At 41.4% G+C, this 17,628-nt stretch overlaps 1 long non-coding RNA gene across 1 annotated transcript; it reads left to right on the top strand.

The window, feature by feature from the left end:
• Nucleotides 1–11,566: 11,566 nt before the first annotated feature.
• LOC131241402 (uncharacterized) lies at nucleotides 11,567–12,084 on the top strand. Its single transcript, XR_009169008.1, has 2 exons — nucleotides 11,567–11,618; nucleotides 11,697–12,084. It is a non-coding gene; the product is annotated as an uncharacterized LOC131241402 (long non-coding RNA).
• Nucleotides 12,085–17,628: the final 5,544 nt, after the last annotated feature.

A 17,628-nucleotide genomic window follows, 5' to 3' on the forward strand; every position in this document is an offset into this window, starting at 1 on the left:
GAAAACCTTAAGTTAAAGAACAAAAAGGAATAAAGATTTTATGTATGTTGGGACTTTTTTTTTATCCTTATTAACTAACCAAAGCTAGGTTGGCTGACTTTATTTTTATTTTTCTAAAATATAGCGTGTAGGATTTGATTTCCGTGATCTTTTAATGATACTTGTGCATGACCGGCCCATCGAGACTCTTTAGAAAGAGATGGCCAACGTAGAATGATTGAGGTGTAGGATGATTTTTTTTTTTTTTTTTTAATCTACTAATAACTATGAGGCTCTTTTTTTCTATTTTCGAAGAACTTTCTACATGCATTGTGAAAGCACTTCTATTTGTAGTTGATTTGCATTTTAGAATGTTGTCTACCATTTCGATTTTGGTGATTACCTTTTCATAGAGTGGCAGCTTTGATTTTATATTTTTTTCTTTTATGAAATTGAAAATAGATTGTTTTAACATGATTTGCTTTTCCGTGAGAATATGCATGGAATTGAACTTGGTTTGATTTCACATGGCAAGTTTCTTATTGAGATGTGTATGGAATCGAACTAAACTTGTTTTGACTTGCTTTAAAAAAAAAAAAAAAAAAAAAAAAACGAAATATGCATGGAATTGATCATTCAGACAGTGCATAATTGATTTAGCCTTAAATTAAATTTGAATGAATATTGTCATTGATTTGGGGGCCACTCAAATGCTCAAAAAATATTAGCCCTAAATTCATGCAAGCTATGATACTTATTTTACTAATGCGGAACCTTGACTATTTGACTTCATTTTCAGCAATGAATTTTAGAAAAAAATAAAATAAAATTTGGATAAATATTGCCGATGATTTGGGACTGATTTTAAAGACTATTTGATACTCCAAGTTATCCTCAAATTTATGCAATCTATTGACACTCATTTCACTAATGTAATTGACCCTATATCAATGGACTTTTATTGGATAGTGAAGAATAAAAAATATCCAACGATCCCAACTTATACTTATTTTATTATCCTACCATTGGATTGTTTGACATTTATTAGACAATGAAGAATTAAAAATATTTAATTACAATAAACAAGTGTCCATAAATTATATCATCACATCATTTTTATTTTTGAATTTTGACTTAGCAAAAGCAGGCCCCACATTTTAATGGATTCAGTTTAATTTAATACATATCAAGTGAACAAATTTCATATATATAAAGCTTTATTACACTAGACTCATGGGTGTTACTCTCGCTGTGTGCCCAACCTTGATGTATCTATTATATATCTATGCCATTTGTCAGTTTTTTCAGGTCATTTTAGAGGGTGGTCCCAAAACGAAGCAAATTCCATATTAAGTGCACTATATAGTAGGAATTAAATGCCCACCTCCAATTTGTCCTTATTTATAGGTTGGATGGCAAATAAAAATTATAGTGGCCCTGGAAAGTTTTTAGTGGTGGAAATTCAATGAGCACTTTTTCCTATGATGTGGTCCACTTGAAATTCGTATTTGCTTATTTTTTTAGCCATGCCCAAAAATGAACTGAAAAAACTGGTGGATGGCATGAACATAAACATTAAGGTGGGCTGACCATTAGGAAAAAGCACAAACGTCCCAACTGCATCTAGCGTCATACGTGATCCGAGTATTAAAAAAGAACTCTTTAGCTCTTTTTACAACTTTCTCACAGACACCAATGCGTGCAGATTGTTTGGAGCGGAAAGAAGAGAGAAGGGAAAAAGGGTGACTTAAACGCAGCACAACAAAGAAGAAGAAGAGTGGAAAAAGAGAGATAACTGAGAAGGCACTATAGCGAAAGAATAAGAAAAGTAACAGACTAAGCACGGCACAATGAAAGAAGAAGAAAATAAAGGTACATACAATTTTTATTTCATTTACTTCTAGGGTTATTGTGCATAATAGCTGTTGGAGACTTACGGAACCGTAATGGGTCGTATTTACACCATCTTCATTTCAGACTGTATCGCATGACAGCTAAAACAGAGGAAAACAATGTTCATACATAGCAGTGCACTAAGAATCTCAGCATGCATTACTATATAGCCGCCTAATAATAGTAAACAAGAATTTTAAGTGCATTTCAGAATCGTCATTTCAAAATCAATGTCTGAATTGCTTCTAAATTTTGGCCAACAATCTTTAAGTGTTCCAAGACAATGTGCCCAACTGGTAATGATTCATGCATTCACATCATGCCCATTTTAAATGGTTAATAATATCTCTATTTCTTTAATGCAGGATTATTTGGGAATGTAAACATTTGGAATGAGTATGGTATAGGAAAAGGTGAGTAAATAATTTATTCATATTTTCTAAATATAATTTATTATTAATTAGTTATTTGATACCATTTGACTATGACTACATATGATGCCTGATATACACACTTAAAAAATATATATATATAGAGATTTTTCCATATGACCGCATAACTTTTCAGATATGGACCAAAAACCTCTTGATTTTCTCAAAACCAGTCCATATTTCACCAGCAGAGTTATTAATTACCAATACGAATAGTATAATATATTTTAATATTGACAAAACTACTCTCACTCTCGCCTCATTCTCTCACCACTCTAGCTCTCTCCCACAGTCGCATGTCTCTTCTTGCCTCTTTCTCCCTTAAATCTCACTGCCATATCACCTCATTCTCTCACCACTTCAGCTCTCTCCTACAGTCCCATGTCTCTTCTTGCCTCTCTCTCTTAAATCTCATTGCCATATCTAAGAAGCATTTCATTATTAACTAACCAAAGCTAGGTTGGTTGATTGTTATTTATTTTTTCTAAAATATAGCGTGTGGGATTTCAAAAATTCCTTGTTGATTCAAACATGTCAAACAACACCTCCTCAGGTATAATTAATTAATTATTATTATTTTTTTGGAAAATAGAAGCTTATGGACTGAATGGATATTACATAAGTGGTGGGCCACACAAGCTTATGCGTTTTACCACACATCCGAAAATCAAACGATATAGAAAATTAGAATGCGTACCATGATGTTTATTTGCCATCGAGCTTGTTCATCAGCCCACAAGTTTGTGCAAGATCCAGTCCGTCCATCAGATACATCCCACCATGCAGATGTCCTTCACAGATAGTTGACTCTGTCTATTCATCAAACGGGCTGTATTTTACGGAACCAATGGATGGCAAAGGAAATTCAGCCTACCTTTTTTGAGCCATCCTTCTCTTGGTGGCATCATGGCTGTTTAATGAGTGACAAGTCAGAATATTTGATAGGTGCATCTGCACCTTGGGGCTCACCTGTTGGACAGCTTGGATCATACCCATGTGTGCCACCTTTCCACATCGGATGGCGTGTAAGTGGCTCTCTTATACACGCATGATCGCTTAACGGGACACCAATTTCCTACAGCACATTGTTGGAAGAGCCTGTGCCGCAGAAAGCTATGTGGGGTCCACCATAATGCTTGTATGACATCCCCTCCGTCCATCAGTTTCACCGGATCATGTTAGGGCGTGAGACCAAAAATCAGTCAGATCCAAATTTCAAATGGGACACACCATGAAAAACGAGAGCACCGACCATTGAAACATTCTAGGGCCCATCGAAGTTCTGAATTAGTCTGATATTGGTGCTTTCCCTTCCTCCAGGTAGCGGTCACCTTGCCAACTGGTTGTATGGCATATAAATGTCAGGGTGGACCCCACCTTGCGATCATCATGGTGTGAGCCACTTGAGTTTATGATTGGTCTGATTTTTTGGATTCACCTGCTCACATGATCCGTAGCAAATGATGAACGGAGTGGAGGTCACACAAACATCTCTATGCCCCAAAGAGATTTTTCTTACCTGAACTTGATAGATGCTGGTTTCTTTTCTACTTTTGCCTTTTGGTAATACGGTGTACGGAGTGCATTTATAAATTAGGATGATCCCTTCTGTTAAAGCAAATGTCATGTACAGCTTTTCTGTCAAATTTTAGTATTAGAACTGAGAGACGGATTTGGTTTGGCCCCAGGGCCAGGAAACGGATGGGGACCCGTCTCACTGAATCTACCGTTTATCGGTTCCACAACTGAGCTTTAAATCTGCCTGATCGGTGATGACCTCCAATGGACGTAGTAGATTTGGACAATACACCGCTGTGGACCCACAATGGATTGGGTGTGTACCACCATAGGCGTGCACCTGCAATGCTGGGACCAAAGGCCCGGGTCTAACCTGCCTTGACCCGATATGTCCCGAAAGAGGAGGGATTCTTCCCTTCTTTCGGTTTCCCGCCCGCAAGGAGGTTCGAACGAACGGTATGCTCGAACGATCAGTGGCCCACCTACAGGGATCAGGACACTAATCCGAACCGTCCATCGGATATAGAAACCTCGGAAGACCTGATCCACGTCGTACGTTTGAGCTCATACAGACGTTTATGTGCACAAGCAGGGCCAGACGGGGTGTGCAGTGAATTCCCTTCCGAAAATAGGAGCTATGTGGCTGCGACGCTGGAGATCTGCTCCATTCCCTCCTCGATCCCAACCGTCCCTCCACCATCAATCCCTGCCCTTGACCCAACGACTGGAAAGGCGGGACACCTGCTGGGGAGGGAAAGTTGGTTGGATGCTTTCCCTCTTTGGAAGTATGTGCTGGCTCGATCCTAGCCATTAGGGCTAGCAGCACTGCGAGAAGTTCTCCTTCCGCACGAGAAGAGCCCGCGGCTGAATTTCTCGTGAGAGGCTGAGCAGGAGCGATCTCAGATGAGATTAGTGGGCCCCACCAAGGTGGCTTGAATCATCGGTTTAGGCCGTTGATGAAGATTTGCCATGGACAACGACTTCATCTTCTCCGTCCAGCTAGGGAACCCACCATGATGGTATGGGCTCCATTTCTCAATCTCAGACCCTTGTCTGGTGGGCCATATCCATAGTACTAGATCTTAACCGTTGAAAATATACCTTATTTCACTTTTTTATTTCATTTTTAAAAAATAATCTAATGCAGCCATACATTCTATCATTATAGCCGCCGCTCTTATTTCCATTATGGGAAGTATTGCAATCATCATACGAGGGACACGCCCACACATTGTTGTAGGCATTTCCATTATATGTATCTCATTCATGGTAGCTGTGATAAGGACTTATGGAGCTTATATAGGAAGAGACAGGGAGAGGTGGCAATAGCCCCATCTGTCCGGGCACAGGAAGAAGCATAGGCCCATTCGAGCCATATCCCAACTAATTGAGTTGGGCTTGCTGCTTAATTTTTTTTATTTATATACTAAGGGCCTGTTTGGGAGCGTGGATTTGGAACCCCCTGGATTCGCAACCCCCAGGATTGGAAACCCCCTGGATTGGCAATCCTCTGGGTGTGTTTGGTACCCTTGAGTGTGAATCAACTTTAATTCAAAAATACCTATACATGGTATATTCACGGGGGTTTGAATTTAATTACTAAATCAACTTTAATATCCCCAATTAGTGAGATATATAATTTTTGACACTATGGTTGTGATAAGCCCGCTAAAATATATGTTTTGTCTAAAAGTGATGAAATTCCAAGTCTTAGATGGACCGCAAGCACAAGATCATGTCTGAGTGACTAACCAACGATTTTTAATCGTTGATTGATATGGACAATGTTTGGACGGTGCTGGACAATATTTGGACGGTGCTGATCTACATGAACAATGTTTGGATGGTGCTGATCATCGTTAGTGGGCCATGTGCCCAGTAGAATGATAGTGTACAGTGACATACATTTATACATGCAACTATTCAAATGATTTTAGGTGTAATCCAAGCTCTCACCTTGGATTACAAACCCCCTCAAAGAGGGGATTGGAAACCCCCTGGATTGGCAATCCCCAATTGCTTTTTGCTGCCAAACAACCGTGGGGATTTGAAACCCCCTCTAATCCTCTCCAATCCCCTCCAATCCAAGGTGCCAAACGACCTCTAAATGTTTCAAGATGAGGAATATTTTGTTTGTGGTCAATATTGACTTGTCTATTTTCATTCCATTGAATAGACTATCTTTTAATTGTATGAGTGAATGAATGGTTTGGATTTACAATAGGTCTTCCATGTGTGATTTAAAAGGTATGGTGTCGCATGATTATGTTAGCAAAGCACTTTGTTCATGTATTGAAGTTATGAGAATACTCTTTATGGAAATTGATCTTTTTGTCTTGATCTTTTAATTGCTAAGTCTTAGTTGAGAATCCTCATTAATACATGTTGCTTGGGAGAGGGTGTATTTGTATTTTTGTCATAATTCATATATAGCATAGACCACCTAGGGCCATATCGATGAGAATCCAGATGAGATTTGTGGGCCCCACCGCAGAAAGTGGACCCATCCGGTCCACCCAGGTGGCTTGGATCATCGGTTTAAGCCGCTGATGAAGATTCGCTATGGACAACGACTTCATCTTCTCCATCCAGCTAGGGAGCCCACCATGATGGTATGGGCCCCATTTCTCAATCTCATACCCTTGTCTGGTGGGCCATATCGATAGGCATCCATCCCATGTAAAGGATCGTCCCCGTGTAGGCGTAGAAAAATGGAATGATGGCTACCCTATCCTAGCCGTCCCTTTTATCGTACTGAGTAAACTCAGTTGGACCTACTATTAATGTATGTGGGTTATCCAGGCCGTCCATACGTTTTTCCAGATCATTTTAGTCGTTGAGTCCAAAATAAACGTATGCTCAAGTGGATCACACCAAAGGAAATAGTAGGAATAATGACTTCCACCGTTGAAAACTTGCTAGGGCCCACAGTGATGTTTATTTGCCATCCAACATGTTTATAAGATCACATAGACATGGACGAAGGGAAAACACAAATATCATCTTAATCCAAAAAATTTGTGGGCCCCAATAAATTTTCAACAGTAGAATTCAATTCACACTGTTTCCCATGGTGAGGTCCACTTGAGATTTGACTAATTTCATTTTTTGGATCAAGCCATCAAATTATCTTTTAAAATGGATGGACGGAGTAGATAAAATATGTATATCATGGTAGACCCCAATACGCAATCTGCTTCCGCCCTAGGCCTATATAAAGGCCGCATTTTTCCCCGGATTGCAGCCAAGGGGTCGATGGGAATAAGGAGTGAGGCAGGAGAGAAAAATCAGGCGAGGATTAAGGGGAGAGAAAGTCGACCGAATATGGGACAAAGAGGGACCGCGGTGCCGCACTGTGTTAAACCTGTTGGGTTAAATAGGCTCGGGGCGAGTTGTGGTGGTCCAGTAGGCCTGCTTCAGAGGGAGAAATAGAGAGATCAGTAGGGGAGAGAGAGAGAGAGAGAGAGAGAGAGAGAGAGAGAGAGAGAGGTCATGAGTAGACTTTGAATCCGGCAAAGCCAAACCTGAGTCAGCCACTCGACTTGCCGACTGGACTTGCAAGGCGACTCTTGAAACATTTGAAACTTATGGTTTTGTACTAATAGTCCCCAGCTGAGTAGACTAGGATTTTGATATGATTTGCTATGAAATGGTTCACCATGTTTAGTTTTAATTCCCTTGCACGTGTGTGACACTCTTAAATAACACTCAGGAGGCGTTCGACGCATGGGTTTAAATGAGATTAGGTGGAAGTGGGTTTTAAGATCCTGTGGATCATTGCAAGGTGTGTTTGGGAATCACACAAGGTATGGATTGTAAAGCCCTTCTTGGAATCAACACTGGGGCAAGGGTTTCTACTAACCTACTTTGGGTTTCGTGTAGCTAATGGTTGGTGCTGTGTAGACCCCACCATGATGTATGTATTTTATCCATGCCATTCATCCATTTTGAAATATAATTTTTGGGCTTCATCCCAAAAATGAGGTAGATATAAATCTAAGGTGGACCACACCATGGGAAAACAGTAGTTATTAAATTACAACATTAAAAACCTCCTAGGGCCAACTTTGTGATCCACTTGACCTTTGGATCAAACTCATTTTTGGGCTCATACCATAAAATGACATGGAAGAATGGGTGGACGGCACGGATGAAACACATACTTCATGGTGGGGCCCATAGAGCACCGACCAGTGGTAGCAAGATGAGTAGCCAATCCTATTCCCAAACATGGAGTGGGATGGCCTCAATCCATGGGATTAGGAGACAATCCCTGATACAGTATAATCATTACATTTTGATAATTCCATCCTACTTAAACCCATCTAATCCCATGCTACAAACACCCCCTCAAGTTTTCAAAGGTAAAGACCGTTGCGCTAGGGGTTCGAAAATAGGGCGTTACAATTTAAGACTTCAAAAACAACATTAAATGCCAACTATTGAAAACTTCTCAAGGGCCACAGATGTTTTGGATGAAGCTCATGTCTATGTTTCCCTTTATTTATTTCCACATGACCTTATGAAAACGTTGAATGGCAAATAAACATCATGGTGGTTGGTGTCATTGCCCCCACTGCTTTATGAGGTGTAATCCACTCAAGCTTTATATCTAATTACTATTGCAATCATGCCTTAAAATGATATAAAAAAAATAGACAAAGTGTATATAAGGCATGCATCATGGAGCTGGGCATTTCAGATCCGATCCAGTGGATCCGACCCGAACCGATGGTCTGGATCGGTGCGAATCGGGTAGCCCCATCCAGATCCAAAATCTCTTCTAGTCGAGTTCGGATTGGGTCTAATCCGACCCGATCCGATCCGATTGGATCCGATTGGGACTGATTCGATTCGATCAGATCCGGAATCCTTGGGCTTTTGAAATGGGTTACAACTGTTTACTAAGTTCTGTCCAAAAAAGAAGAGTAAAGGGTTTGATGAGATCTCACCCGATGGAAAGCTTGGATCTCACACTGTGACCCACCTGATGGAAAGCTTGGATCTCACCCATGCATCTGATGTTAGCAAACGTGCTTGCATATGGATGGACAGGGCTCCATAGGCATGTGGGCTTAAGAAACATGTCCCAACATGTCCATGCATGACTTGATGATTAAGTTGGTGAATGGGTATCCATCCCATCCCCATGCAATGTTGAAGGCATTGCATGATCACTTCAGTCCCACATTTGCCTTCAACATGGGGATATTTCATGCATCTCTTTCATCTATTAAGTTTTTATAAAAATAAACAATATTTAATACTGATTTAACATATGGCTTGCAAATCGGTTTTCATTGGTACACTGAAGCTTTCACTACCGCCACTCTTGTATCAAATCTGCATGATTAGATAAAGATCTCTCTGCATCTTTTTTCATCTCTGCCACCGCTGCTTTCTATTCTTTTCTTCTTAAATTACTCTTCTTCTTAAATGTGCCTTCCTTTGGACGCTCACCGCACATGCGTAGACGTCTTGCCAGTGCCCACGTGGCATTGCCTGTTCCGGGATCCGGACTTTATCCATGGACTACCCGCTTCACCATCAAGTGAAGGTCGAACTTAAGCCGTTCGTTGTTATTTTCATCACCCGCTGGAAGAAGATGAGATGAAATTGGAAAGAGTTGTATTATACTCCTGCTTCGTTTGACACTTGATATACATGCATTCCAATATTGCATAAGCGACATATATTAACTGACATCTGACCCGATCCGAACTATGCCCAATCCGATCCAACTCGGTTTTCTGAACCGAGTCGGACTCGGATTGAATAAGGCAATCCACATTTCAGATCGGTCCGAGTCAAGTGACCCGGGCTCGGTCTCGGATTGGATCGAGTTCGGGTCAGACCAATAAGATTTCGGATCGGCCCGATGCCCAGCTCATTCATGGGTGTACCCATGGAACTTTGCTACGTAAACACACCATGGAAGTCAGTGGTGTGTGCTACACCATGCAATCCGAGTCTCTTTAGGAGTGAGGAGGATAGATATTTAGCATCAATGCTTTTAATGAAATAGAAAGCTCAGATCTATCACACGTTTGGAATTGTAGCATGTGCATGTGTTTGGTTTAGCAAGCATGTTTCTAATCGACATCTGTGTGTTGATATATTGGCCCTGCATCAACATGGGCCTCAGACCACTCTGTCAGTGGGCCTCGACTCTAAATTCATAAATGGGCTGAGTGGGTGTGGCTGGCTGAAAGCCCACTAGCATGGGCCTTGCCTAATCTTCAAGGGAATACGATTATGTGCTAATGCCATCTAAACCGTCCATTAGATGCAACCCCAATTCCATTCTGGTCCACAACTCATGTGGGCCACACAAAATGGAGCAATAGAGAACAATGGGGAAGGTGGCGCTCACCATGGAAAATGATGATGATGATGATAACGATGATGACGATGATGATTATTGAAGATATTATAATATTGACATTCAATATGGTGAATTCGTGGGATAAATGGTCCTAACCATCCAAACAATTTCCAAGACTGTTGAAGTTCAGATCGGAATCAATCCAGCCGCTAGATCAATGTGAATCAACAAATAAGACAGGATCACTCGGCGTGTCCCACCTAAGGCTTGAATCTATCTCGTCTCTATAATACGACCTATAGAGTGTGATGGATGGAGCAGATTTACCAAAAAAATCATTGTGGGTCCCATGACCTCTGCGTGTGTGCACCAGGAGCGGTGCACCTGCAGTGCTCCTGATTGAGGATTCTGTCAAATTGGGTTGACCCGAGGATTCCCGCGAGAGGAGGAATCCCTCCCCTATTTCCTTCATTTTCGGCCAGCGACGGACGGTGTCCGTTTGCTATGCGCCGTGGCTCACCATGATCCCCAAACGGAAGATCTAAACCGTCCATCTTGTAGAACCCTCAGGTACAACTAAATCACAGCAATTTTCACGTGTCGAAACACCCAAGAAAGAGAACGATCTCAGGCGAAATCCCACTTACGTTGGGCTATTTTGCCGAAAATGGAAATTCCGTTTCCATGGTGCCAGGATGGCAATCCGTGTGAGCTCGCTTCTCTCAACCTCAGCCCTTCATTGGGAGCTTATCCGAGCCCTCCACTCAGCGCCGAAAAAGGGAATTTTTCCTGCGTCGAAGAAAGGAAGAAAGATACCTTCCTATTCGGGAAAACTCGTACTGGCACGATCCGAACCCTCGATCAAGCTTTTCTGACCAATCCTGGACGCTCGATCTAGGGCAGAAACGGTCCTAGCTATTAGGGCAACAGTTTTCCGAAAAAGCTTCACGTGGCGCGAGAAAATAGTCACGGCGGAAAATCTCGCGAGATGGAAGGATGTTGTGGTTTACGATGGGTTTGGTGGGCCCCACAGAAATCATTGGTACCATCCAGTCCTTCCAAACGATTCAGATCACCTTGATAGACCATGTACGAAAATTCGCCATGGGAGATGGCTTCATCTTCCCCGTTTAGCTAGGGAACCCACCGTGATGTTGAGGGCCCCGTTTTCTGATCAATGGGGTTTGTTCGGTGGGACATTTCAGTGGTAATTCATCCCGCGTGATGGATTGGTTACATGAAATCATGAAACGATTATGCAACCACTTCATCCTGGCCGTCAATAACGTAATACAGCGGATGTTGGGTGCTGATAGAACCAGCCCTAGCCCTTTATAAGGGCCACGTTTTCCTCTGAATCTCCACCGAAATTCCAGAGAGAGAGAGAGAGAGAGAGAGAGAAGAAGAGAGAAAGAAGGAGAGAGTGGAAAGAGGGAGGATAGGGAAGAACACAATGGCCGACATCTCCACAGGTATATTACTAGATCTTATCCGTTGAAAAAAAAATTTATTTCATTTTTTAAAAATAATCTATTTGTTTATGTATGCAGTCATCCGTATGATTGTCACTCTGGTTTTGGCTCTGGTTTCCATTGTGGGAAGCAGTATAATAATCATTCGAGCGTTAGGCATGGGTGTAGGCATTTCATTTATAGTCATCCTATTGGTGATAGCTCTGATATGGAGCTTAATGGAGCAGAGACAGGTGGCCTAGGCCCATTACGATTTCAGTTTATGCATTCAACTCAAGTACTGAACTATGCCCGACAAGTGGTTTTCCCTTTGCTTTCTTTCTTGGTTAATGATTCAAAGAGATAGCCTTCTATTTCTGGGCAACAACATTGAAAATTTGCCCATTGAAAGTACACTCCACGCTTTGTATTTCCAAGCAGTTTTAATGTAATAATATTCGATTTAGCTTTTAATATGTTTTTTTAATCTGCTACACAACCACTAAACAGGTAAATCTTATCGTGTTGGCATCCGTTTTCATGCTGATTATCTCAATCCATCTGCATTCGTTCCCTTGTCATTAGTTGACATGCATCATCATCATCATCATCATCATCTCTCTCTCTCTCTCTCTCTCTCTCTCTCTCTCTCTCTCTCTCTCTCGACAGAAGTGCCAAAGGGAAATGGCAATTCATAGATGGGACTTGTACAATCCTGATATATCTGAGAATGTTGGCGTATCTTTTAGCCATATTTTATGTTCATGGTGGGGCCCACCTGATGAATGGTTTGGGCGTTGCTCATCTTCCATGCTCTCATTTGTGATGTTCACATTACTATCCTCATCATTTTGCTCATTTGAGCGATGCTGAGCTTGCGCTTGCTTTACGTTCACATGCCCATAGCCTACCTGTGGTCATCCCGCAACTGTCTACTATATATTGGCCATTCATTAAGTGGGCCACACCATGTGTTCTAGGACCTAAGCTTTAAGCAGACTTGCTGATCATGTGGGCCAAATGTTTCTGGAAAACTTGACCAAGACCCCCCATCCACATTCAACAAACAGATCTGACCCACTGGATGAGCTCATTAACCTGATATTTGGGTCATGGCAAACATACCTTAGGCCCACCTGATGAACAGCCCTGATCTAGTAATTGGGTGAACATTGTCAATTGAGTATGTGTTCCAGCACATTCATCATATTTTCATTTCAAGTGTTTGTTGTCTACTTTTGCCTGGTTTTTCTAGAATTAGAAGTAGATATGGTGGTTTCACATGATCAAACTGTTAATCTGGCTGGTGCTTCTCCGGGATGCTGTAGCTCAAGAAATACACTGACTAGACCTTGATTACTGCCGACAAAAGATCATGCAAGCTGATGATTAATAATAATCAAGTGATTCACATTAATGATGATTGAGTTCCATCAAGGAATCCCCCAATCCTTGCAATTTTCAGTGTGGCCCCATCTATGATCAGGTTCATTGGATGAACAGTCCCTACCTATGGAACTGACAAGGCTGCATTTTGGGTGTCTTGAAATAGCAGTAGGGAGGACTTGTTTTGCATGAAAAACTGATATCCAGTTCATTTCATCTCTTCCACACGAAAAGCTGGGCCACCCCCATGTGTGATTTAAAAGGTTTGGTATCACATAATTATGTTAGCAAAGCCCTTTGTCCATGTATCTTAGTTGAGAATTCTCATTAATACAAGTTGCTTGGGAGAGGGTGTATTTGTATTTTTGTCATAATTCATATACAGCATATATGGTCTACCTAGGGTCACCACAGTGGCAACATATAGGCCCACCTGATGGACGGCTTGAATCTAGCGGTGTGGCCACATTGGCACAGCCGTTCGAATGCAGGCCGAATGCCCAATACAAGCATGTGGGATTAGCAACCTCTACTTTTAAAAATGAGTGTACAATGTATATATTTAGGGTATGTATATAAGGCTTCCACATTGCAAATGGAGGGGATCAGGACCGTACATCTAGTCACTTCAGGGATGCCACTTGGCAATGTGGACCGTTGGCACGGATAAGGCCCGCGGATTGTTGTGGTCCACTGGATGGATGGCCCCAACAACCACAAAGCCACATTGCCACATATTGGCTAGCAGCTCATACCAAAGTACGTGGATGGATATGCTAATGAAAGTTGGAGATTTAACTAATAAAAACAATCTTTATAATAGACGGAAAAAATAATGAAGCAAAGAAAAGCTTGCGTGTAACTGCCTTTTTTTTAGAAGAGTTTCTCTCTCTTTGTCCCGAGTTATGAGGGATGAGACGGTTGGGTCCTTACTATTACTCCGGTGGTAGACTCTCACGAGTTTCAACACCTGTTAAGGGTTCGAGTACCCATAGGTGGTGAAATTCCACTACGGCATGAGTGTGTGGTGGTGTGTGTGCGTGTGTTTATAAAAAAAAATTTTAAAAAATGAGGGATGAGACGGAGTATTTATAGAGGGAAAGTATTTTCTGTCTAGTAAATTGCATTTTCTTGATTTTTAAATTGATTTTTTTTTCTATTTTTAACTTGTTTTGAGTTTTCGGGTTTTATGTTAGATTACTCCATATATCAAGATTTTCTTTATTTACTGTTATAAACAAATAAATAAATAAATAACAAGAAATAGGCTTATACGAATCACATTAATTATAAAATAGGCTGATATTTGGAATTTCACTTCATCATGATCATGGGCACACCACCACGGTGTGCGGTGTGCTTACACAGACCGAAAATTTTTATTCTTGGCCCCAAGAAGTAAAATCGAGTAAAAACCAACAAACCACCGAAATTTTTTATTCTTGGCCCCAAGAAGTAAAATCGAGTAAAAACGAACAAACCAAAGGGGTAGGAGAGTCTTTGTGATGGGGATGTATTGGGGAGATGTCTGCTTTTAAAGATTTGGCCCATGCAAAGTATATGTTTGAAAGTTATTCCAAAGTACATCCCTAAGGGATGCATCAGTGGTATTGATGTATTTGGCCAGTGTGGGGCCCATCATGATATATGTGTTTCATATTCACACCATCCATCCATTCTATCCCTCATTTAAGGGTATAATTGAAAAATGAAAAAGATTCAAAACTCAAGTGGACTACATTATGGGAAATATTGGCAATTGAATGCCTACCAATATTAAAAACTTATTGGAGCCACAAAAGCTTTGGATTAAGTTGATAATTTTATTTTCCTTTCATCCATGCCTAAGTGACTATATCAATTAATTTGGATGACAAATAAATGTTACTAAGGTCCAAGCAAATTTTCTAAATGCTTTTCTAAATGCTTCAGTTGTGCTTCATTTTTTACGTTAATGCAATACAATGAGCTTAAAAAATAAATGAACTGCTTGTATATATATAAAATACATATATCACATTGGCCCTACAGTGCCCAAAACATCAACACACCGTCACTAGGGTTGGCAACACCACCTAATTCGCCACACCAGGCAATCCAACTCGCCCAAGATGGTGGCGACACGTTTCCAGGCGTGGCTAGGTGAAAGTTGAGTTGTGCTAGACCATCACATGGGGGCTGAAGAGCGCATCTCTATGTTCCGATGGGCCATGTCGTCTCTGGTACACGTGAAACTCAAGTAAAGCATCTTTGTATGTGGGCTCGGGAAGAAGAGGAGCAGCGACTTTCTTGAACGTCTCCTCCTTTTTACTCCTAGTTTCTGTTTCCTTTGCTTTTCTCCATTCTCTCGACTTTTCTGCTTTTTATCCATATCTCGTAATAAAACATATAAAATCAAGTATGCAGTTTTTAAATAAAAGTGGGAAAGACAGATTTCTAACAACTGTTATGGCACCTTGAAAAAAATATTATGCATTACATAAAACGATAGCTGTTATAGGTGGGAAAGGCAGATTTCTAACAACTGTTACAATTATATTTTAGCAAAGAATAATATATAAAAAATAAAAAAAGAACATAGCTGTAATTTTCACTCAGGCTCAAGCATAACTGCTTTTGAACCATTGATTTCAACATCTAATTCACCTTCAACAAAAACAATATGTATCATTCAAAAGAAAGGAAAGATTGTGACACCCCGTCACTGTGGCTACATGTGGGCGGGCACACATGGGCGGGCGCACGTGTGGGCTGGCCCCAAGATGGCTGACAGGCTACTATGCAAACAGTGAAGGTAAAACTTTATCCCACATCGGAAGTGTCGTCTGAAGTAATGGTAGTTATATGTGGTGTTGTCACCTTATACTGCATAAGGCCTTTTTAGGAGAGTTCTCCAAGAACAAAACCTTGCGGCTGTGCCCAGAGTGGACAATATCATATAGTGTGGGCGTGGGCTGTTACAAATGGTATCAGAGTCGAGGACGGCTCTGCCCTCGATGGGGGATATTGTGACACCACGTGGGCGGGCGCACATGTGGGCCGGCCCCAAGATGGCTGGCAGGCTACTGTGCACACAGTGAAGGTGAAACTTTGTCCCACATCGAAAGTGTCGTCTGAAGTAATGGTAATTATATGTGGAGTTATCACCTTATACTGCATGAGGCCTTTTGGGGGAATTCCCCAAGAATAAAACCGTGCGGGCTGTGCCCAGGGCGAACAATATCATACAGCATGGGCGTGGGCTATTACAGAGATGTTTGTAGGGAAAATGTCATAAAATCTGATCAATTCCCATAAAGGAACTCTTATGTGTGCTCCACCCATGCTAACATGAAAGAAGCGTGCAAGATCTGAGTGGTTCATCAAACAGGTCTAGTGGAGAGTGGTCCCTAACCCAAAACTCTAGCTAATATACTTATCATGTGCAGGACACATCCATCCCTGTTAAGTGTTAACTATCCATTTATGCATATCCATACCCCGGCTGACAGGTACACCAGCCTCACTTGGGCTAGTGCATTTCATGTAACACTCGTACTTTTTAATACGAGTGTTACCATATAACCTAATTTAACATAAATATAAAACTTGATTTAAGTGAATATTTAAGTTCATTTTAGTCTCAATCCAACCATTTAAAGCAAATCACAATCCTTAAATCAAGTGATCCACCCGTTAGTTTTAAAGATGGACCATCACACAGCCAACTGGATTTAATTTTGGAGTTGTAATCTCCTCGATTAACAAATCCAACCATTGGATCATTCGGGATTAAGGACTAATGGTCAGAATGTTCGCTGGATGGCCCTTTTAAGAACTAGAGCTATTCTTTATCGGGTCACCGTACTCGGTTTAGCAATCTGTCCCTCGATGTCATAATTAGGGCCTTAGATCACCAAGTTCACTAAGGATTTCCATACAGGCAGGGCTAGAAATCATAAGAATCACTAATGATTAGACGAAGAATTAATATGACCGTCGGATCGATGGAAAACCAACATTGACCACATTTTGCTTAGTACGACCCATATAAGCTTTCGATTTTCCTCATCTCCGGTCAGGTGTCCCATTTGGATCCACGTAGAATCATGAACGGAGTGGATTTCGATAAAACATCATGTTGAGGCCCCACACAAATGCACGTGTGCACAACCCATGTATTACCGCGGTACACCGACCCTGGTCAAAACGAGTTTGACCAGGATTCCCGAAAGGAGGAAAATTCCTTCTTCCCGCGCTCAACGCGTTTTTGAACGGACGAACAACAGTCCATCTGTTCGGTTTGTGGCCCACATCCACTATCCATATCGTAAATCCGAACCGTTCATCGTGTTTTTCAGACAATTCTTACCCAATTCCCATTATATTTCCAGGTTTCCGATAGCATATGAGCACACAGAGATGAGCTCAAGCAGCTTGCATGAGAGCAGGCATCGGGCGTTTGATCTGGATTTGGCCCAGTACTCCAGCCGATACCAGAGATCTGAGCCATTCATCGTATCAAACACAAAAACCCATCAAAACCCTGGCCCTTCCTGCACTTTGGAATACGTGTGCATCACACGATCCCTGGTGCAAATCGCCTGTGTTCGGCAACTTCCAAAAACGGAAATCCATTTCGCTGCCAGGTTGGCAATCCGCAAGC

This window comes from Magnolia sinica, chromosome 3 (assembly GCF_029962835.1).
Source record: "Magnolia sinica isolate HGM2019 chromosome 3, MsV1, whole genome shotgun sequence".
NCBI classification, from domain to species: domain Eukaryota; kingdom Viridiplantae; phylum Streptophyta; class Magnoliopsida; order Magnoliales; family Magnoliaceae; genus Magnolia; species Magnolia sinica.